The sequence below is a fragment of the Callithrix jacchus genome, chromosome 16 (assembly GCF_049354715.1).
Source record: "Callithrix jacchus isolate 240 chromosome 16, calJac240_pri, whole genome shotgun sequence".
NCBI classification, from domain to species: domain Eukaryota; kingdom Metazoa; phylum Chordata; class Mammalia; order Primates; family Cebidae; genus Callithrix; species Callithrix jacchus.
The window spans coordinates 68953530-68976786 of record NC_133517.1 but is presented as its reverse complement, the minus strand read 5'-3'; the positions used below and the strand labels follow the sequence as shown (position 1 = coordinate 68976786).

At 39.3% G+C, this 23257-nt stretch overlaps 1 long non-coding RNA gene across 1 annotated transcript; it reads left to right on the top strand.

The window, feature by feature from the left end:
* The first annotated feature begins 16578 nt into the window (after window positions 1-16578).
* On the top strand, window positions 16579-19590 carry LOC144579804 (uncharacterized). The gene is made up of 3 exons (XR_013528217.1): window positions 16579-16730; window positions 18829-18997; window positions 19490-19590. It is a non-coding gene; the product is annotated as an uncharacterized LOC144579804 (long non-coding RNA).
* Window positions 19591-23257: the final 3667 nt, after the last annotated feature.

The window sequence follows — 23257 nt, the reverse complement described above, 5'->3', positions numbered from 1 at the left end:
ACTTGCTAATTCACTCTCAATGCAATGTTTTTGAATCTTACCCTAGTTTTCATTTTCTTTTTTTTTTTGAGACTGAGTCTCGCTTTGTTGCCCAGGTTGGAGTGCAGTGGCTCAAACTCTGTTCACTGCAAACTCTGCCTTCCAGTTTCCAGCGATTCTTCTGCCTCAGCCTCCCAAGTAGGTGGGGTTACAGGCACTCGCCACCATGCCCAGCTAATTTTGTAGTTTTAGTAGAGATAGGGTTTCACCATGCTGGCCAGGCTGGTCTCAAACTCCTGACCTCAGGTGATCCACCAGTCTCAGCCTCCCAAAGTGCTGGTATTACAGGTGTGAGACATTGTGCCCAGCCAGCCTAGTTTTAATGTATGTATAATGTCACCCCCTGTGCCAGTCACCTACAGAGTCTAGGGCAAATGGTGGGGCGGTTCTGCAATTTTCAAGCTGTGAGAAATGGCACACATTTTAAACCATGCTTTTAAAGCTTCATTTATTTATTCATTCATTCACTCATTGAGCACCTGTAATGTCGCCTGCCACATTCTAGAAACAAGATATACTGCTAGAAACAAGATAGCAGTTTTCCTGATGCTTACATGTCAGAAGAGGAAGACAGAAGACAGAGATAAACTATGAAAATACCAGATTGGAATGAGCATTATTCAGATACAGTGAACTTTCCTCTTTACAGGCTCACTGGGTCTCGTACATTCTCTTCAGTTTTGCCTATTAACCTGTAATTATTTCTTTGTATATTTGTTCCCTCTATTAGAATCCAAAGTTGTGAAGAGACAAATCCTTGTCAGTTTGCTTCTACATTCCCACTTCCTACATAATGACAGCTACAGGGAAGGTGCTCAATAAATGCTTGTTCATATTTTCAATACTGACTTCATTTTTGGGTTCATCTTATTTTTTTCCCATTCTTGTTTCCTTTATTTCTAATTTCTTAACATACCTTTAAAAACCTGTGTATTTTTATAAACTACTGCAAATCTTTCTGGAATGAGATAAGCTTGTACAAGTAAGTAGCAAAAAAATAAACAAATAAATAATGTAAGGATACCTAAAGGGTGTCCAATGGATAGATATATAAATTAATAAGGACGAAGGTCTAGGTTAGACAACACTTGAGTTTGAAGGCAAACTTTCCAACTTCTACTAGTTTTATGACCTTGGGAAGGGAGCTTGTTTCTGATGAGCCTCAGTTTTCTCATCTAAAGAATTGGGCAAATGCTATCAGCCTCATATCCTGAAAGAATTAGATAGTATTATGTATATAAAGGACTATGTACAGAATAATAATAGCTCATCTCTTTGAGTGTTTGGTTTGTAACAGTGCTTTATATTTATCAAAGACTGAGACACAGTGGTTGATAACCCTAGCAAGTTGTGGTAAGCAATGCAATGCTGTTAATCATTACTCTAGACATTCAGGACTACAAAGTAGGCACTTGATAAAAGATAGTCACCGTAAGTATTATGTTTATTGCCATTTATTGCATGATCTCATTAGCAATATTGAGCAACCCACAGAAAAGTGCTTTATGAGAAGTCAAAACATATACCAACACTCCTGATGTAAAGCCTTATAATCCCCGACCAGGATGAATGTGTGCTCTTGTTTGCTAGAGGCCTATCCCTGTTTGGTCTGTTGTCCTACTGTGTGAGAACACCCTCCTCTTCAAACAAAAACGTCTTGATTTAATATAGCCACCCTATCCTAGTCAATTCACATCTAAAGCCAAGTATGCACAGAAGACAAAAGGAAGAAAGGGGAAAAAACAACACAGGTTCATTCTGTAAACATGTCTTCCTTCTCAGGAACACATCCTCAAAAGAGGCTTTGATTTACATCTTCTGATTCATGGCAATTGGAAGCGTGGAAGATTTGCCACCTTGGATTATTTTGAGAGTCTAATTATTTACACTCAAAAACTATGTCTTCACCTCTGAGGAATGATAGAGGAGGGATGGTGTGTGAAGTATCATGTTAATGGGAGGGCTACAAAAATCAATGGCAGGATCAGGGATGGGGGCCATTTAATCTCGTTTCTGCAGCTCAAGGTGCTAGCACATCCGTCTTTCTCGAGAGTATGCACACAGCTCTATTAGGTGCTGGGCGTGCTATAATTCTACTGTAATTGCAATAGCATTATAAATTATTGTCATAACAGCATAGAGTGAGTGCATCAGAGCTCTGGTTCACGGCTTGTGTTTTCTCTATGTGCAACCATTTATTTTTGGAGATGGTACAGGGAGCTGTGAGCATAAATATGTCCGCATTCTCACATCACATGATTAGTTTGCTGTCTGCTTCTCTGATCAGCTTTGTAAGATCCTGCAATGAACTGAGAGAAGGGAGCTCTGTGTTCTGTACTTAACGTTACTACTAACTAGCTGTGTAACCTTGTGAGGGTCATAGTCCTTTTCCCACTTTCATGGTATCTAAAATAAGTGCATTGAATTGAATCACAGATTTCCTATCTCAACCATTGTCTTACCTCCTCGGGTTTTTTTTTGTCCATTTTGTATATTATATGTAGAATTTAAGTTTTTTAAAAAAAGTTTGTCTATACACAATACAAAATCATTGTAATCACTGTGTTATGCAAATGGTGTGCATGTTGAGGTAGAGAGGAAAAGTAATTGTCTCCAGGTTTGACTGGGCGATAGGAGACAGCACAAACGCCTATTGTTTACTGTGTGCAGTTACAGTCTTTTCTTTGTCTTTCCAAAATTGCCGTTCTAGCTATTGTCACTCTCCTGAAATTGGATGCCATGTCCTGGAGCCAACAGAAAGTTGGTGTTAAGAAAGTGCCTCCAGGCCAGGTGCAGTGGCTCACGCCTATAATCCAGCAATTTGGGAGACTGAGGTGAGTGGACTACTGGGTCAGGAGTTCGAGAACAACCTGGCCAAGATGGTGAAACACCATCTCTACTAAAACTACAAAACTTAGCTGGGTCCAGTGGCAGGTGCCTGTAATCCCAGCTATAAGGGAGGCTGAGGCAGGAGAATTGCTTGAATCCAGGTGGCAGAGGTTGCAGTGACTGAGATCATGCCACTGCACTCCAGCCTGGTCAAAAGAGTGAGACTCCATCTCAACAACAACAACAAAAAAGTGCCTCCAATATTTTCTACTCTGTGTATCCACCCCATCTCCTGTACTTTAGAGGTCCCTAGGGTGATCTCAACAACACAATAAATCTCCAATTTCTTACCTCCCGTGGCTAACCCTTGAGTCTGGAGGAATTCTTGGGATTCAACTTCCATAGATTTTGAAATTGAGTTTGGAGGCAAAGTGGTCCTGTGCATGTTTTTCGGGCAGATCCACATTATGCCAACTTCTCCCAATCTTCCGTTATTGTTTTCTGATAGCACAGGGGCAGATTTAGAAGTCTACAGCTGGATTACAAATTTGAGAATAAAAACCTCTTCTTGAAAGTACCTCTCTTAATTCTTTTCTATAATACTTACGAAATCTTTCCCCATTGACTTTGAGGAAAGGTAGAATACACCTTCCTCATAACCATTATATTCCCAAAGAAAATCTCTATCAGATTCTTTTCTTTTTTTTTTTGTACTGACAACACAGGGGAAGAAGAAAGTGAAGGGACATGTGTTTTGTTGTTATTGTTGTTGTTATTTCGGAGGAGTTCGTCCTCTAAAATTCTAGCTCTGCGTAACTTTTGGGCAAAGTGGCAAGCTCCAAACATCAGTGATCTTAATGAAAAGACTGTTTTGCTCTTTTGACCTTATCTTTAAGTAGTAGCTAACTTAGCACAGTACCTGGGGTGATACTTGTGAAATAAAATAGAGATAATTTCATACCACTTCTTTGCTTCAAACTCTCCAATGTCTTCCCATATAATTCCGTCAAAGTCAAAGTTTTAAAAATGATATTAAAAGCCATATTTAATCTGGTCCCCATTTTCTTTCTGTTGGTACTTCCTCCCACTCATATCTAGCTTCCATTGTGTTTCTAAAAAGCCAAGACATTTCTTCCTGCATGTTTTTAATGCGTTCTTTTTTTTCTGACTGGAATATTTATGTCTTCCTCCTTCACTTTAAGGTCTTGCGCAAGTGTCTGAGAGCACTTCTCTGACTCCCCTAACTGAGATAGCAACTCCTCTTTTCCTTGGCATGTTCCATCTCCCTTACTGTGTTATATTTTTATCCAGTTAGTTTTTTATTATTATCATTTGATATGTAATACAATTTTGTTTGCTGTTCATCACCCCTCCTTAGAATAAAAGTTAACAAGAGCAGAAATTATTGTTTGTTTCTTTATTATTGCAGACTCAGTAACCAGAACACTGCTTGGCATATAATAGGCATTCAGTAAGTGTTTGGGAATACAACTGAATACATAAATTACTGAACCAAGACTGCTATTTTTTTCCTTCCTATTGTGCCCCTATCTAGCTTGTTCTCTTCTTCCCACTTAAAAAATTACATTCAATAATTCATGTTATCCAACTTTTAAAAAATTACATAAAATGCTATGTAGTGAAAAGTCTTCCTTTGAATCTTCTGGTGCTTATTAAAATTTCTTCATGCATATACAAGCATTATACATATGTTGGCTCTCCTTTACCTGCTTTCTACCGTTTATTTTCTACTCTTTTTGATAGTTTGTTTCTTTCTGTCATCTCTCAGTCTGTTTCTTTCTTTCTTTTGCCTGCCTGCTTTCCATCCTTGATATCCCTCTCCCCTCTCTCTTTTCGTTTTTTTCTCTTCTTTTTATTGTTACTTCACTTCCTTTTTGATTTTCTTCTTTTTATCCTTTGTGACTCTATTGTATTCTCTGCAATATCTATCCCTTTTGTTTTCCTTTGATTTTATCTTTGTGCATAAGATGGCTTTGCTTTTTTCTTCTATACCTTTGCTTAGCAATTTTAGCTTATCTTTAACCTGTTTCTGTTATATATTTTCTAAGATACTACATTTTTCTTTGTGGTCTTCTTTAATAACAGCAATTGCTTTGTATATATTTTGAATTGTTATCTGTTATTAGCATAATCTCTGCAAATATAAATGGTCTGTGTGATACTTTGTGTCTTGAGCCTTCTCTGCTTCTCCACCAGACTTGCTCACTTGGTTCTCTTACTTGTAATAAAGAAGGGTGACAGCTTTTGCACTTTAGATCATGAGCCTCACTCTTAGGAAGTATATCTTTGCTGATGCTTTCTGAGATTTGACATGCTAGAACTTCTCATCACTTCCTCCCATCTCTCCTCACATTTGCCATCTGCCAAACTCAGTTTTTGCAGCCTTTTATGTATATTTCTGAATTATAGCTGCCTCTTAGTTTAACTAAAGATGGAACTAACTAGCTTTAATAAATGATTCTTGATGTTAATAAAACGTTATTTCTTTGAAGAGAAGTATGAAATAAGGATTGTTTTATTATGTTTATATAAGAAATGTTTGTGCTTGTTTTCGATTATTTTGATTATTAGAATTCTCTAGAAAACATACTGGGCAAATTTCCTAATTTTTTAACGTTTTGGTCTTTCAAAAGTAAGAGTATTTGGGGCTTTCATTCCAGGAATAGGGAGAGACGTTTGCTGAATCAACCACACTCTTTTACTGAGTCTCTTATGAAAGAGTTGCCTAGAGAAAGATGTGTGAAGACTATGAAAATACAATTCACATCTAAAGAAATTTTGTTTTGTTATTGGAAGAAGTACTGCCAGACCTTACTAATGCCCTTGCTTTGTAGAAAGCAATGTTTATTTATAACAGTATAACATTACATCAGAGATCGGAGGAACCACAGAGGCATCTTGCTTAATACATCGCTTGAAAGATGAAGAAACTGAATGAAGAGTCTGTAACGGACTTGATCCATAGTTCGAAGGCCACAGTGAGGACCAGAAGGAGGTCATTTATAAAAGTAAGTTGGACGATCTAGGGAAAGTTAGGTTCTAAGACTGTCCAGACTACTTATACTAGTGGGCAGGGCAACTGTGTGTATTATACATTTGCCGACATAGCCACCTCTTTGTTCATCTTACCTTTGGAGGCTAAAACAGTAAGCTGGATGAGGTAATAATTTTACACAGGAGGAGCCCCATATGCTAACCCTGCTCTATTCTCAAATGCATGCTCTAGTGTATTCATCTCTCAAGTCTAGTTTTACATGGAACTACTGAGACAACCACAGCTTTGTATCTGGGCTTGAAGGGTAAGTAAAACTCCGTAGGCCTTTACATGCTTTGAGTTCTAAGCCATGTCTTCAGCCAAAGTAACCAAAGAGCTTATCATTGGAGTCTCGGGAAAAAAACCCACCTAATTATAATAAAGTGGCATTTCATTTCTTATTTGCCATTTTCTCTTGTACATACATCTATCTTTCTTAGAAACTCCTTAATAAAAGGTGGGTGGGCCTTGGCGGGATGTAGTTATTCGTGGATTCTGTAAAGCCCATCAATAGTATCCCCACCAAAATTGTCAGTACATTTCAGCTAACTCTTCCATTTTTTCCCATTTACCAGAGCTAGTTGAGAATGGGGAAGTGTAGAAGTGCAGTTTAGCAGGGCACTAGAAGAAATTATCTTCAACCTTAATTGTAGCCAGCTAACGACTTAAGCAAAATCATGTGTTTATCACTTCCCAATTTTTTTTTTTTTTGAGACGGAGTTTCACTGTTGTTACCCAGACTGGAGTGCAATGGCATGATCTCGGCTCACTGCAACCTCTGCCTCTTGGGTTCAAGCAATTCTCCTGCCTCAGCCTCCTGAGTAGCTGGGATTACAGGCATGCGCCACCATGCCCGGCTAAATTTTTGTATTTTTAGTAGAGACGGGTTTTCACCATGTTGACCAGGATGGTATCGATCTGCTGACCTCGTGATCCACCTGCCTCTGCCTCCTAAAGTGCTGGGATTACAGGCTTGAGCCACCGCGCCCGGCCTCCCTTCCCAATATTTTTAAGTGATGTTTTCAATCTGCGCAACAGATTATTTTAAGATGCATCGTAAGCTGACCAGGCTGACTTTGGGAGTGTTTGGATTATGACTACATTAAAAGTGCAAGCAAATAGGCCACAGTGGGAATGGACAAAGCAGCAGGGCTGATGAGTTCATAATGGATCCTCTCTTTGGTAAGTGAAAGGGCACCTGTTCCTCTTTGAACATCACTGGAGCGGATTACTTCTTTTTCCCTCTGTGCATTGTTGAGACCAGCAATTCTTGATTTCAAAAAGAAATAGTTTTGATCCAAACTTTTGAGGATAAGAATGGAAAGAATGTTTTAGGCAGGGGGAAGTACAGGCAGAGGGGTGTAAATAAGTGGAAGAACAAATTCAGGATCATCAAATGGCTCATGTGGTCAGAAGTTCTGAGCAGGGACAGGGAAAGTTTGAGGGGAACTGGAGATGTTAATGGGAGTGATCAAGAGCTTGGTTTTGAAAGATGTGAAATGACACGTTGGGGATCATGGATGTTATTCTTTGGACAATGAAACAGTATTACATGATTTTAAGAATGAGAGTAATACAATTGAGTTTATATTCTGGAAAATTCATTCTTAAATTTTGAGAATGGAATTGATAAGATTGAACATAGAGTTAATTTTAAAACTATTTGTGGTAGAGGAATATGACATCAATGATGATGACAGTGTGTCAGACACTGCTAATCATTTCCTGTACATTATGTGAGTTAATGCTCATCACAACTCTGAGATAGAGAATATAATTTTCCCTGTTTTATGAATGAAAATATAGAGGTCACACAAAGGCTAAGAGGCAGAACTGAGATTCCACTTCAATAGGTCAAACTGTAGAGGTTGAATCTATTCTGGATTCAAAACATACTGCCTGAAAAAAAAGGGTTCTGTAGCTCATAGATTGTTAGATCAGAAAAGCACTTAATTCATTGTATTATTTTATTTCATCTATTGACTCTTTCCAACTTTGATTAGCTTGAAATATAGCTTTTTGTTTTCACGAGGAAATCGTGGAGATAAGTGAGGTAATTGACTTGATACTGAAACTTTTCTTAACCATCCCTGGGAGGTTTTCTGTGGAGTTGTAAAGAAGAAGAAAATTTAATCCAGTAAAGATTTTCAGATGAAGAAAGTTCTTCCTTATATTTATAGAGAATTATGGAAAGTATTGTCCTAGAAGTGTTCTGAAATCCTTGAAGGCAAATGTAAGTCAAACAAATCACACTTAATAGTAGGAATGATATTCTGCAAATGCAGGAAATTTGGTCTGTTTTCCATTTCTATTAAAAAAAACCCCTTAGTGTTCAGTGCTGTATCTGTTGGCTAAAAATAAGTTTTCTGCATGCTAGGATCAAAAGGGGTAACAGTTTAGGTTATAAAATTAGAACACCATTTAGGCATTCAGTTTTCACAGAAAATGAATTGTCTTTAACCTTTCAATAATGCTAATATTTTGTTTCTTAAGATAAAATAAGGAACAGATTACTTTCTCAAAACACCTTAAAATAAATTAGGTTACTTTCTTCCCCACTTCTCTCCCTCTTTTCCTCTTCTCTCCTTTCTTCCTTTCTTCTTTTTCTCTTTCCCCCTCTCCCTCCCTTTTGATTTAAGAATTAACTAAAAGCCAGGGCAATTCATTTGAGGGAAAAAACCAGCTCTTCCTTCTTCCTCCTTACCCTGTAAAATCTGCTCACTGCTGACAGAATGTTGATTTAGAATTACATTAATTGACACTGAAAGACTTCATATAATCCTGTTTATATGACCTCCAATAATGTTGAAAGATCAAATAAAAACCCTACCCTGGCAATTTTCCAAAGCCGTCATAGACTGTAGCAGAAATGATTTAGATGAATGATCTTCCAGTTTCCACAAAATGTGAATTTGCATTTTATACAAAACCTACCTCATCAGTCAACCTGCTCTAAAATGGTGACTTCTATGGGACCAAGTGCCTGCTTTTTTTTTTAGGGGCACATTCAAGAAATCCTTAATCATTGTTCCTAACAAACTGTATGTGCTATTAACTTCTCTATAAAAAAAGATCACCAAGTGGTAGTGTCATTGTTGAAGAGAGACACCAGTTTCAATGTCAGTGCCAACATCCTTCACTAAAATACTTGGCAATAACCCTCAGGTTTATCAGAGGTCATCTAAACCTTTTAACTTGTAGATATTGAAACAAAGGAGTAAGATCTCTGCAGGATGGTCTGAAAATGCATAATGGAATTTTGGAGAGTATTGACTCCTATTTGACTGGGGCACATTGTTTTTCATTTTGCTAAAAAATAAATAGTGATCTATACATTTGCTTATGTTGTTTATATAACTTCAACATACTATGCTGCTTATATAACCTTCAACTTTTTTCTCTTCTACTTTCAAAATAATAACTTTGGAGAGCAGAGTATGGTGTTCTATGGTGTGTCTTCAGGTTTCTTGAATGAAATTTGATTTCATTCTCTTTACCCTTTACCTATGTGACATCTCAGGACTGCTTTTTGAGGTAACAAGAAGTGCCATCATTTTAAAAACCAATTTAAAACTAGAGAAATAGACATATTTTTGGTTGTTACTCTATGAATATATTCTTATTGGTAATACCCAATACTGAAGTTTCTGGATGCAGAGTCTGATCAAATCAGTATTTGGAACATATTAGATATCAAATAATATTGGCTCATGGTTAAACAAACATGAATTCCTAGGGCTTTTTATTTATTTACTTTTCCTACTTCCCAAGCACTAAGTACTGTCCTTGCATATAACAGAAAGTTACTGTTTTCATACTTTCACCTAAATGTTTTCTTGCCCATTTGGCTGTGGCTGAAACCCAGTCAAACTTACATTTACATCTAAATATACTGGCTCCAGGCAACCCCACACACACCTTTGCTTGTTGGCTGCTCAATAAAAAATCTAAGCCACTCTCAAAATGCCCCATTGTTTTGGAAAGTGTTTGACAAGGTAGGTCACAGGTGCCCTCAAACTAGTCTCACTTGTAAGTTCCGTGCTAGATCCACCACACTGTCCTTCTGTCTGGCTCCCTGTGGCACACAAAAAAATCATTTCTGTAGTTTTCTTTCACTGCATATTTTCAGAGACTCTAGAAGATGCTCAGTAAATATCTGTAAAATGAATAGTTGTTTCCTATGAGGCTACTTGAAGGCAGATCAATGTTGCCATTGATAACAGTGCCCATCTTTAGAACATCAATGTCATGTCTAGAGAGCTAGCTCTCGAAAGTCCTCCTCAGATATTGTGTCCTGTGTCACTAGTCTGGATGGAGAGTATACATCAGTATATTACTTGGCAAATTTATTTAGCCTTGAATCTGCTTTTCTTAATGTATTTAAATTGGTGGGGAAAGGAACTGATTGAACCCTGCCAAAACGAAGTAGGCAGGTTGAAACACGTAGATTCAAGAACAAGAACTGGTGCCAACAAAATGCCATGGCAAAGCAAAGACTATCGCACATCTTGTCATTCTGTAAACAAAGAGATCAGGAGTAGATTGATTCAGAAATTGGTAAAGGGTGGACCAGGAGTTCTGAAACTGGAAAAGAAAAGAGAGAGAGAAGTCTTTAGATGGATATCTGTGTTCAAGAAGCTTTCAGTTTCTGCTGGTTTTTTGGTCATTAAAGATGTACCACTGATCTGCCCCATCCTGGGAGCAATGCGGACCGACCCTGGCATCAGTGAAGGAACAACCTTTCCTGCAGGGATTGGCTCTGGTGTGCTAGAAACCCACAGTGCAAGAAATGGACAGTAAAATGTGTGCAAATGAGATAGAAATAATGGAAGTCAGTGATGTGGATGGCAGAGGGACATTGTTTTAGACAGAGTTGCAAGTGATTGAACAAATCTAGGGTGTGAGCCGTGGAGATGCCTGGGAAAACAGTATTCTTGGCAGAAAGAATATTATGTGTAAGAAACTTGAGGTTAGAGTAGTTACGGTTGAAATAATACTGATCATTCAATCTTATCGGGCTATTGTGAGGATAGCATGTAGCAACATATGTGAAAGAATGGGAGCAATGGGGCTTAGTCATTCCTTAGCAAATGAATATGGAAAAATGAGAATTCCCACTTGCTAATTTTTGAAGAAGTAAAACATGATATATATACCTACAGCCAGATTCTATGGAAAACAGCTGAATCCTTCAATGATGGAAGAGCCGCACACTTTAGAATCTCATCAGGGTTGTCTCGCATCAGAGCTGATGTTGTTTGCCAATGTTCAGAACTGTGGAAAGAAAATCTGATTATAAGATTCTATAGCAGGTGTGGATTCTGAAGTAGGAAAAATCATGTCATTTATGATCATTATCATATTAGTCAGAGTACATAGCAGTAGCTGCTATAACAAATAATCCCCTAAAATATATTTCAACACAAAAATGTTTTATTTTCACCATAAAATTAGATGCAGACTGGCTGGGCGTGGTGGCACACACCTGGAATCCCTCGGCACTTTGGGAGGCTGAGGCAGGCAGATCATGAGGTCAAGAGACGGAATCCATCCTGGCCAACACAGTGAAACCCTGTATCTACTAAAAATACTCTCACACACAAAAATAGCTGGGTGTGGTGGTGTGCGCCTATAGTCCCAGCTACTTAGGAGGCTGAGGCAGGAGAATCGCTTGAACCTGAGAGTTGGAGGTTGTAGTGAGCCGAGATCGCACCACTGCACTGCAGCCTGGTGACAGAGTGAGACTCCATTAAAAAACAAAACAAAACAAAATACCAAACCCAGAATTCAGTGCAGATCCTGTTGGTTAGTTAACTCTTCTCCAAATGGTGATTCAAGGATCAAGCCTCTTGCCGTTTTGTAATTCTGCTATCTTCAATGTACAGTCATTGTAGAAAGAGAACAAAAATATTAGCATGCATATGAAACTCCTGGAATTGGGCCCCTCAGCTCTACCTACATTCCATTGCCCAGACCCCCTATATGGCCCCATCTAGATGCAAAGGGCCTAGAAAACATAGTTGTCCTCAGTATCCAGGAAGAAGTAAAATATTTGGAAAATACATAGGAACACAATTTCTGTGCACAGAATTTATAGTCATTATCTCATTTATGTCTGTGAGGTAGAATCTATTATTTAAACTTATTTCCTGTGAGAACACAGATAAAAGTTTATAGACCTAATGAACGTCACACAAAGATCTTATCTCAGGCCTACTTTTTCACTCAAATAATCGCTAATTACTACCTTATACTTCCTTCTAAGCAATAGGGTATAGCATCAGAAAGAGGCTGTACAGAGCTGAGTCCTGGGGCATCTTTCTGCTGTGTCCTTCAGTAGCTTGGCACATTTGGGAACTGACCCTGCATTCTCACATATCAGTTTCCTCATAAAAAATGGGACTGCTCAGTCATTAAGGTCCCCCCGAACTAAAAAGTAATTTAATTTTTTTTGTTTCTCATTTTTTAAAGTATGTCTATTAGAGAATTACTTCTGTGTTCTTTTAATGGTCATTATAGGCATTACAGAATATTGGAGAAAATGCTCAGCTAGAATTTTACCCATACGAATACTCAGCACCTTCTAAGTTCCCCAGGCCTCTCTACCTCTTGAAGAATTGTCCATTTGTTAGCAGATCCCACTGTCAAGAAGCAGCTGACGCCTGCTGGTTTAGGGAAGCGTCTAATATGGCTCATGTTCAGCAACCCCTTGTCTCTTTTCCGGATCATCCTGGGACTGTAACTTGCCAAATCGCTTTCACCCTAAAATTGGCATGAAATGTGCCCATCCGGGCTTCCGAGAGGCTTAACTAATAGAGCAAGGGATTGCTGGGGAAAAGCAGATATTTGTGATACTCAGGAACTCCATGTGCCAAGAGCCCGCCCCTCCTTGCTCCCCTGGGGAAGCTGGGGTTTTGCAGGTTTAAAGTCAAAGCTGCAAGTATGGCCCTCAGCCAGCTTCCAGGAAAGGGGATAAGTCTCCATTAGAACATTTTCCCACTTCTCTTCATGATCTCTTCTATGTCTGATTGGAGCAGAGCTTGTTTCGCCTCCTCCTCCTCCTCCTCCCCCTCCTCCTCCTCCTCCTCCTCCCCCCCTCCTCCTCCTCCTCCTTCCCCTCCTCCTCCTCCTCTTCCCCCTCCTCCTCCTCTTCCCCCTCCTCCTCCTCTTCCCCCTCCTCCTCCTCTTCCTCCTCCTCCTCCTCCTCCTTCTCTTCCTCCTCCTCCTATTCTTTTTTTTGTCAGAAACAGGAGGCTATCCTTTGCTCACAGGAATTAAGAACAGTGGCATGAAATTATGTCAAATAGTAAAAATGCTACCAAGACAAGATGGTAATTTTTGCAAGCCTGGGCCTGAGATGGGTGACACATTTTCAGAATGTACTTTATAAAATTGTTTTTTTCAGGAAAATTCAAGTGCTGGGGATGGGAAGGATCAGGAGACATCATCAGAACCAGCCAGGGAGAGCACTAGCTGGCCACAATTTTTCTGTAAACCCAGGGTGGTCTAACCTATTCCTTCATTTATTTCAAACACTTTTATTGAGCACCTCTTCTATATCAGACATTGTGGCTGGTAATGGGACAACAATCTCTTAACAGTCCCCCACTTTTTCTTGTTCCTCTTAACCCTTTAATCCAGTTTTCTTCCCATATAGACGTCAAAATGTCCTCTTAAAGTACATAAATCAAAGGTCACTTCCCAAGAAAACCTTTCAGTAGTTTCTCACTGGACTCTTACAACCATCAAAACTCTACCTATCTCAGCTGTCAAAGACCTGCGTGGCCGGGCCTCGTGTCTATTATTATTGTTGTTGCTCCTACTATTACTCCTCTTTTCTCTCTCCAGCTCCCTTTTTATTACCATGTTCCATCACATGAGCCTCCTCTTAATTCTTTGCACACATCAAGGCCTTGCCAAAGCAGGACTTCTGCACTTTCTATTCCTACTACTTGAATGTTGTCGCCCCAATTCATTGTGGGCTTGGATCCTTCTTTTCCCTTAAATCTCTGCTTAAATTCTACTCCCTCCAAAAGCCATTTTTGACCACGTGTCTATGTTAGTTGGCTTGCCCTATGTCCTACACATATCACTCATTTATTTTCCTTCCTAGGCGTCACCACAATCCATAATATTTAACTTGTGTATTTGTTTGCTTTCTGGTTCATTGACTATTTCCCCTATAAGAATGGAAGCTTTTTACTTTTTTAATGTGCTTATGGTGATGAAGAAGGACTGGTAAAGCCTTGTCCCTGTTGCTCTCTAGCTACTAAGGAGACGGATGTTTCACTACACAGCCCAAATACAGGAAGAAGTGCGTAGGTGGCCCAAGGAGGCTTCACCAGTATGGTGTGTTTCGACCTGGGCCTTGAATACCGAGTGGTTTTCTGATGGAGAATGTGAGCTACAGCTTTTCTGTGTGTTGAATAATGAAGGGAGTGTTTTGTGTGGTGTGCAGTGTGTACCAGCTGAAGGAGGGAGAGAGAGAATGGCAGAGAGCTGAAGGCAGATCTTAGTGTTGGGATGATGGAAAGTGGGGAGTGTGTCAACCTCCCCTAATACCATGAATCCAGGGAAAATGTGTATTTCTCCAGCTGCTGACCCTCTGAGAGAGTGATGCCTCTGTTGAAAGTCATCTCCTTGGTGTGCTTTTGAAGAAGACTCCACTTAACTATGATTAATTTTTTGCCCTCAATGTTGTCCTCAATTATCTCCTTCACATGACTTTAAACCCATGCCTAGGTGTCTTTGAGCAACTTGCAAGAAAGAAACAAAAAAGGCATGCTATTTTTATTTTATTCTTCATTAATGACTTTCAAACTTGCCTTTTGACGAAGAATCACACTGTCATTACTGTTTGATTAAGGGCAGCTCAAAGTGATAGGATGGTTGCATATGCTTTTAGCAAGTCAGGATTGAGCCTGCTGCCCCAGAGTGGGCCCGAGTGCCCTGCAAGAGCAAAGTTCTCTGAGAATTGCCGCGTGAAAGGGAAGTCGCTACTGCACAATTTGCATTTTCTTCACACAGGACCAGAGGTGGGAGAACAAAGTGAGTCTCTACCAAAATGGAAAACTGGAAGGTCAAAAAGGAGTTTCCAGGATTTTATTTGGTATCATTACCTGTTAGCACAGACTGGTGGAATGCTGCTTTCTATGAAAGCCATTTAGTTAAATTAGTGTCTTTGGAATTGCAAGTAGAGAGTCTGGCTAGAGAGCGTGAGGAAGTATAGCCCAGTGGTTATGAGGGTGAATTTGGATCAGACAGGCCTGGGTTTACTTTTTGGTTCTGTCTCACTCCTAAGTTGTACGATTTTGGCAAAATTATACAACCTCTCTGAAACCTGGTCTCTTTTCTGTAAAACTGGAGTAATAATTCTTATCACAGAGAATTGTAAATGCTAAAGAGATAATGCAAGCAAGATACTGAAGATTGTGTTTGGAATACAGTACGCATCCATGTAGATTAGTGAATTATTATTGTTACTCCTACTATTACTAGAATGATTTTGTATGTATTTACTAGACTGTAAAAACTGTGGGCAGGCAGAATTCATATCTAATTCCTTTTTTATCTCCCATAGCAGCACAATAACTAGCACATAAATAGCCCCTGATAAATATTTATGGGATGATTTTTAATTATTAACACATTACCTTGAGTTATTAATACTTTTTAACTCATTTTTTATTATTAAATTTGTTCAACAATCATTTGAATATATTCTTTTTTTGTCTTGTACTCATTTTTTTATAAAATGAATTTCAGCCAACCTCTGGGGATGAAGGAAGAGGGGGGAAGCAATATTTCTATGTGATTGAGAATAGAGGTTTTGGAACTTAGAGCTCGATTAGAGTTCCTGCTATGTGGCTTTGTAGCCTCGAGTTTTTCATCTACATAATGGGGATAATACTTACAATAACTACAATAATATATAGCTCATAGGTTTGTGGTGCTAAGTACTTAATCTATATTATTTCATCAAGTCTCACAAACACCCTGTGAGGGGTGAACATGCCAAGATAAGACTGGATGAGAACAGCAAAGTGCCTGGTTCATAAAAGATGCCCAAGGTCAATAAGTTCCATCTCCTCTCCCTTCCTCCATTTACTAGACACTGAGTGCAGACAGGTTCTGAACCACACTGCTCACTGGGGTGGGGCTTCCAAGTTCATCAGCTGATTCCCAAATCCATGCCATTTCCACCTGGCTCTTGAGTTTCCATCAGAAGCAAGAGGGGAAGACATCTTTGCATGTGTTTGAACCCCTCTTTTTCTTCTCAGCTCAAAGCCATCTTCATCTAGCTCTCTAGGGGCCTTGAGAAATGAATCAGCCAGTCACATGCCTACTCCCAGGGCCACTTTCTAGGTGAGAGAGACAAATGTCACACTTGGTCAGGATATAAAGATCCCCCTGGACCATCAGGCTTTATCAATGCACTCTGCCTTTTTGCCCATGAAAGAGCCAGCGTTGTCTGACCAGCAGCTTCTTTGTGGGCAGTGGCTTGCTGTGCAATTGGTTTGAGGTCTCACTGAAGCTTCTTTGCCTCTTTTAAAATAGCCAATGGTAAGGCATTGCTGAAAAGCCAGAGCTGAGTCACCTTCAACTCAAGCTTCTTTTGTGTCTGTGGCTGCTTGCCAGAGAGGCCCTCTCTGCTTTTCTGATGCAAGAAGCTGCAAGATTCCATCTCTGCCATAATGTCATCCTGTTGGCTGGCTACATCCACAAAGTTCAACAAACCAGTTCAACCTGAAGAAAGAGAGAGGGAGAGGGAAGATTTTGACTCTAAGATGAAACCCGAATCTTCCAGGTAATGGCAAACAACTGGCATGACTAGGCAGAGTGAGGGAGTCTCATTAGAAATCAGCCTTCCTGCCTTCCTTCTCATCTTCCCACTGCTACTAATTTTTGAGCTGGATGACTTTACCTCAAGCAAGAGTTTTGACTCCCTACCCTAAGCCTTTGTTTCTGCATCTGTAAACCAATGACTATGATTGCTTAACTCACAAGATAGTTGGGGGAACTAAATTATCTAGTGATAAAAAGAAACTCTTCCCCACCCCTGGAAGTCAGCCACCCCAGATTGTCCTGGGCTTTCTGTTGAATGCTTTTGTTGGCCGCTGCATTCTTCCTCCTTAAAACCCTTCATCTAGATTATGCGATTCATTCTGCTTCTTGCTTTATGTCTGTGATCCTTTTGAAAACATCCTCCATTAGACTGGAAGCTGTTTTACTTTTTCACCAGTGAATAGGGTAACAAAGAAGGTCTAGGTAAACCTCCGTTCCAATCACTATCAATCCATGAAAGAGGCCAATGTTCCAAGGCGCAAGGCAAATTCAGGGTGATTATTTCAGCGCTAGAGGCAAGCAGGACGTAATGGAAGAAGTGCTTAGAGGGTCAGGGAAGGCTTTACCAATAAGGTGAGGAACAGGAGATGTACACGTGATGGGACTATGTCAGGCTTACTCACTGCTCTATGTGGGCTGTCTAGCTGAGAATCTGGCAGCCATTTAGGGAGGCAACAAATACTTATTGAATGATTAAACTACAAATTATTTAAACACACTTCGAACTGGTTTCCACCAGTTCCCTGCATACATGCCTCTCTCGAAACCATACAGGTCAGAGGTGATAGCACCATCTTTGCAAAGTAAAAATCCAACATTTTCTTCCTTCCCTTCTATTCTCTTTAGAGTTGAGGAATTGTATAGCTTCCCCTTCTCGGTCAGCGGTCTTTCCTCTTTGAATCGCACTTCTTGTCTTCTTGGTGTATATGGGTACCCAAAGGGCACCGGGACACTTAGAGCATATTTGTTTTTTTATGTAAGATTCATTTTCCTCACTGAAATCTCCTCTTCACTCTGGTTATTCTTGGATAACCACTAGATGTTTACCTCTTCGGTGAAGTTTTTTCCAACCAGATAGCCAAGGAGAATTGATCACTCCTTTCCTTGTATTCCCAGCTTTATTAGACCTTTCATTTCCTAATTGCCAGTTAAATATTTGTCTTTCCTCAAAAAGATGGGAAATTCCAGAGGAGCATGGCATAGGTAGAAACAGTAGTCAGGTAGGTAGGAGTGAAGATGGGGGGGCAGGAGCCATAATGAGTATGCACTCATGAGGTTGAATGAACACACTGAGTGAGAGGACTGACAAGGTGGTTGGACAAGTCTGCATCAGAAGTGGTGGCATTTTTAATCCAGGGCAAATGCAGAGCACCCTGCATCTGTCAGGTCACCTGCAGCAGCAGCAACTGAGGCTGAGTCCCAAAATAGACTGCACACCAGGTGACAGTGTGTGTGCCAGTGCTCCTTGCACTGAGTGCTGGCATGTGGCCCAGTGTCAGGTGCAGATCCAAATTAAGCTTGAATTCCCTCTGTAAGCAAACAGCAGGATAAGGAAAAGAAGTGCTTGCTAATTTTGAGTGGATCAATGTTTTTTTGTGCTAGAGATGGCCTAAAGCAGCTCGAGAAAATCCAGCCAGGTCCCCTTGCTGAATCAGTTGGTGGTTCAATGGTGGTGCTGCAGGTGTGTGACTAGGTTTGCCTCTGACGTTAGAGAACTGCTTATATCTCCTAATATCCATCTGGATTCTCGACAGTTTGAAGTATAAAACAGAAATGAAGGACGTGGTAGAAAGAGTCCAGGCTTTGCATTCAGATGGAGCTGAGTTTTTCCTTCTGAGTAACCATAACTAAGCCACTTAACTTTCTGTGCCTCAGTTTACTCTTCTATGAAATGGGAATAATTATGGTACCTTCCTTATAACCCTCTGAGGATTATATGTGAAACTATAATGTATCCCTGAGGTTATTGCTTAACATGGAGCAAGGGTTCTCAACTGGGGGTAATTTTGTCTTCTAGGGGACATTTGGGAATGACTAGCATTTTTTATTGTCACAACTAGTAAATGTTATGGCATCTGGCAGATAGAGGCCAGAGTTGCTGCTGAATACCTTAAAATGCACAAGACAACTCCTCACAACAAAGAATTACCTGGTCCTAAATGTCAACAATGCTGAGGCTGAGAAAATCTGCTTTGGAGTGAGCTTGGCCATCTGGAGGCACTAAAAATGGTAGCTATTAAAATATAATTATAATCTCTTTCCCATTTGCATGTACTGAGTATATATTGAGAAAATCTGGAAGAAGCTATGGTGCATTAAGCATGACTATAATTTCTTTGGCACTCTACCCATTAAGAGGTGGGTTCTCTGTTGTTTGTCCTTCAACCTAGACAGGCTCCACAATTGCTTTGAACAATAACAACAAGAATATGACAAAGGCGATGCTATGCTGGCTTATAAAACTAGCATCTTCTTTAGAACATAAAGTTATTCTGAAAGCTCAATTGGAAAACAGATATAGAGAAGTTTTTAATGCAAGTATTGGCACAAAATTAGTTGGGAATCTCAGGCTGGTGTGTCTGAAGTCTGACTTCCTGAGGCCACCATGCTGGAGAATCCAATTGTCAGTGAACCTGTTGACAGTCCTAGCTGACTCCAGCCTTCCAGCCACCCCAGCCAAGTCACCAGCCATGTGAATGAAACCTCTTGAACTTTCCACAGCAGCCAATCCAACAACTGAAAACCACGGGTGAAGTGTTGTAATCAACATCCCACTGAGAAGAATTGCCCAGTTGACTCCTGCCTGCATTGCTGCTCCAAAATATTGGGAGGTATAATAAAATGGTTTGTTTAAAGCTATAATGCATTGAGGGTAATTTGTTTTGTACCAATACCTGACCAAATAGAAGTAACAGATGTTGTCAGGTAATTTACGATGTCATTGTAAGAAAGACCTCATAACTGAAAAATGAAAAACCAAATATTTATATTTTAAAAATGTTAAGATACATTCATTAAATGGCAGCCAATATGGTTCTTGAAGATTACTGAATCACGGAGATAGAAGGTCTTACTCTTGAAAAGACTTTGGGCAAGGTTCTTAACCTCTAGAACATTCGCATCTTTAACTGTATCTGTTGATAATAATATCTGCTAAAGTTATTCTGAAAGCTCAATTGGAAAACAGATATAGAAAAGTTCCTAATGCAAGTATTGGCACAAAATTAGTTTGTTACACTTCTGTTCAATTTAATAGCTTCAGAAGTTAGTAAGGGAAGGATTACCAAGAATTTCTGTTATGGGGGAAAGAAAATACATGGGAGGTACAAACCTTGAGATAAGTCGTAAATTATTATTTATAATTTCAAACTGTTTCTTGCCTTAACGTAGGCAACATTTTAATTTGTAGTTGTTTGCAAATGACAGTAAGTTACAGTTGTATCTCGTGAGTGGCCTCGGGTAACTATTCTAATAATACATTTGTGTATGGGCTAGGGGCATTGTGAAATATAATTCTATCTATTGACATATTGGACTTCAGTCAGAGAGGTAAAGGGGGTATCTGGATATGAAAAGGAAACCAAATTTAAATGATAGTTTAATCTGAGTGTTGATCACTCAGAAAAAATCCTTTAGTGCTTAAGGAGCAAAAGTAGTAAAACGGATTTAGCAGCTCAGTACAAACATTAGAGGGAGTGGGAGTCTTGGTGATGGCTTCAGTGCAGTGACTACAATATTTAAACAACCAGGTTGGAAAGGTACTTGCATATGGGAAGAAAATTGTTTCAAATCACTCTCAGGGTCTGAGAAATTCTGCTGTGGGATATTCTTTGAAAAGAAAAACATGGGAGTAAAAGTATTTTCTTACAAGAGAAGAAAGAGCACAGCATTGTCTGAGCAGCCATTGCACTGGAGAGAGCCAATGCAAGGGGCTGGCTCTATAAGGAGTACTGAGAGCACTGACCACCTCAGACACATTAGAGAGGGCCCAAGACAGCATGAAAGTTGATGTTGGTGACTCTTGAGCCAAAGACCTAGGGAGAGCTCTAAGCAAAAAGAACAAAACCAGAGGCATCATTTTACCCAACTTTACACTATGCTGTAAAGCTATGGCAACCAAACAGCATGGTACTGGTACAAAAACAGACATAAAGACCAATGGAACAAAGTAGAGAACCAAGAAATAAAGCCACACACCTATAGCCATCTGATCTTTGACAGAGTCAACCAAAATAAGCAATGGGAAAAGTACTCCCTATTCAATAAGTGGTGATGGGATAGCTGGCTAGCCAAATGCAGAAGAATGAAACTGAACCTCTGCCTTTCACCATAGCCAAAAATGAGCTCATGATAGAGTAAAGATTTAAATGTAAGACCTCAAGCTACAAAAATCCTAGAAAAACACCTAGGAAATACTGCTATTCTGAACATTAGCCTTGGTAAAAAATGTATGACTAAGTTCTCAAAAACAATTGCAACAGAAACAAAAATTGATAAGTGTGGCCTAATTAAACTAAAGAGCTTTTGCACAGTAAAATAAACTATCAATAGGGTAAACAGGCAACTTACAATATGGGAAAAAATATTCTCAAGCGACATATAAGACAAAAGTTTAACGCCAGAAAATCTATAAGAAACTTAAAAAATTCAGTAAGCAAAAAAACATATAATCCCATTAAAAATGGGCAAAAGACATGAACAGACACCTCTCAAAAGAAACATACAAGTGAGCAACAAACAAATGAAAAAATGTTCCACATTACTAATCATCAGAGAAATGAAAATCAAATTACAATGAGATATTATTGCCCAGTAGTCAGGATGGCTATTATTAAAAAGTCAAAAATCAACAGATGGCATTGAGGCTGTGGAGAAAAGGGAATGCTTACACATTATTGGTGGGAATGCATACTACTTCAGCCACTGTGGAAAGCAGTTTGGTGATTTCTTATAGAACTTAAAACAGAACTACCATTTGACCTAGCAATCCCATTACTAGGTATATATCCAAAAGAAAAATTGTTCTACAAAACAAAATAAAAACCATGTGCTGTGTGTTTATTACAGCACCATTTACAATAGCAAAGACATGGTATCAACTTAGCTGCCCATCAGTGGTAGACTGGATAAAATAAGTGTGGCATATATACACGATGGAATACTGTAAAGACATAAAAAAGGATGGAATCATGCTTTACAGCAAAATGGAGGCAGTTGGTAGCCATCATTTGACATGGATTAACCCAGGAACAGAAAACCAAATACTACATGATACAGTTTGGATATTTGTCCCTTCCAAGTCTCAGGTAAAAATCTGATCCTCAGTGTCAGAGCTGTGACATGGTGGGGGGCATTTGGGTCATGGAGCTGGACTCCTCACAAATGAGTTATTTCCATCTCCATGGTAATTAATAAGTTCTCACTAATTTGGTTGTTTTAAAAGAGGTACATCCCCCTCCACCCTTGGCTTCCTTCCTTCTCCTGCCCTGTGATACATCTGTTTTCCCTTTGTCTTCTACCATGATTGTAAGCTTCCTAAGGCCCCTACTAGAAGCAGATGCTGGTGCCATGCTTCCTATATAGCAGAAGCATAAGCAAAACCATGAGCAGAGCCATGAGCAAAAATAAATGTCTTTTCTTTGTAAATTACCAAGTCTCTGGTATTTCTTTATAGCAACACAAAACTGCCTAACATAATGCATGTTCTCACTTCTAAGTGGGAGTTAACCATTAGATACTCATGAACATAAAGATGGCAACAGTACACACTGGAGACTACTAAAAGAAGGAGGGAGGGAGGGGGACACTGGTTGAAAAACTAACTATTGGATACTATGCTCACTACCTAGATGATAGAATCATTCATACCCCAAACTTCAGCATCACACTATATACCCACATAACAAACCTGCAAATGTACCTCCTGAATCTAAAATAAAAGTTCAAATTATTTTTTTAAAGTAAAGGAAATGAAAAGCAGAACACGTACCAATGAAATCATGGCTAGAAAAAAAGTGGGCTTTGCCTTTAGTTGTTACACTTCCTGGTACATGTCTTCCTTTATAGAAGTGAGCCTAATTCCATGCCTTCTCTGGCTACATCTACATTTCAGGTTCTGCTATCAACTTCTTCTAGCACGCAGCTCTCATCTTCATTTTACCACCAAAAAGTTTTCCCAGGATTTTCTTACCATTTCTTTTCTCCTAGGTGAAAAAGAGCAGGATACTTTGAAGATGAAAACTGAGGATTTTTAATAAACATGAAATGTATAAGTATCAAATCTTAGAACTACGATTTAACAACTTTGTCACTGTGGGAAAGTCAATAAAACTAAACTTTGCTTTATTCATATGAGAAATGGGGATGATAAGCCTTTTCCACAGGTATATTGGGAAACAGATATTAAATTACTCTACAATATCACCTGGATATTCTTTGGATGGATACTTTCTTATTCACTCCCCAATCTAATCTAGAAAGGTCACATTT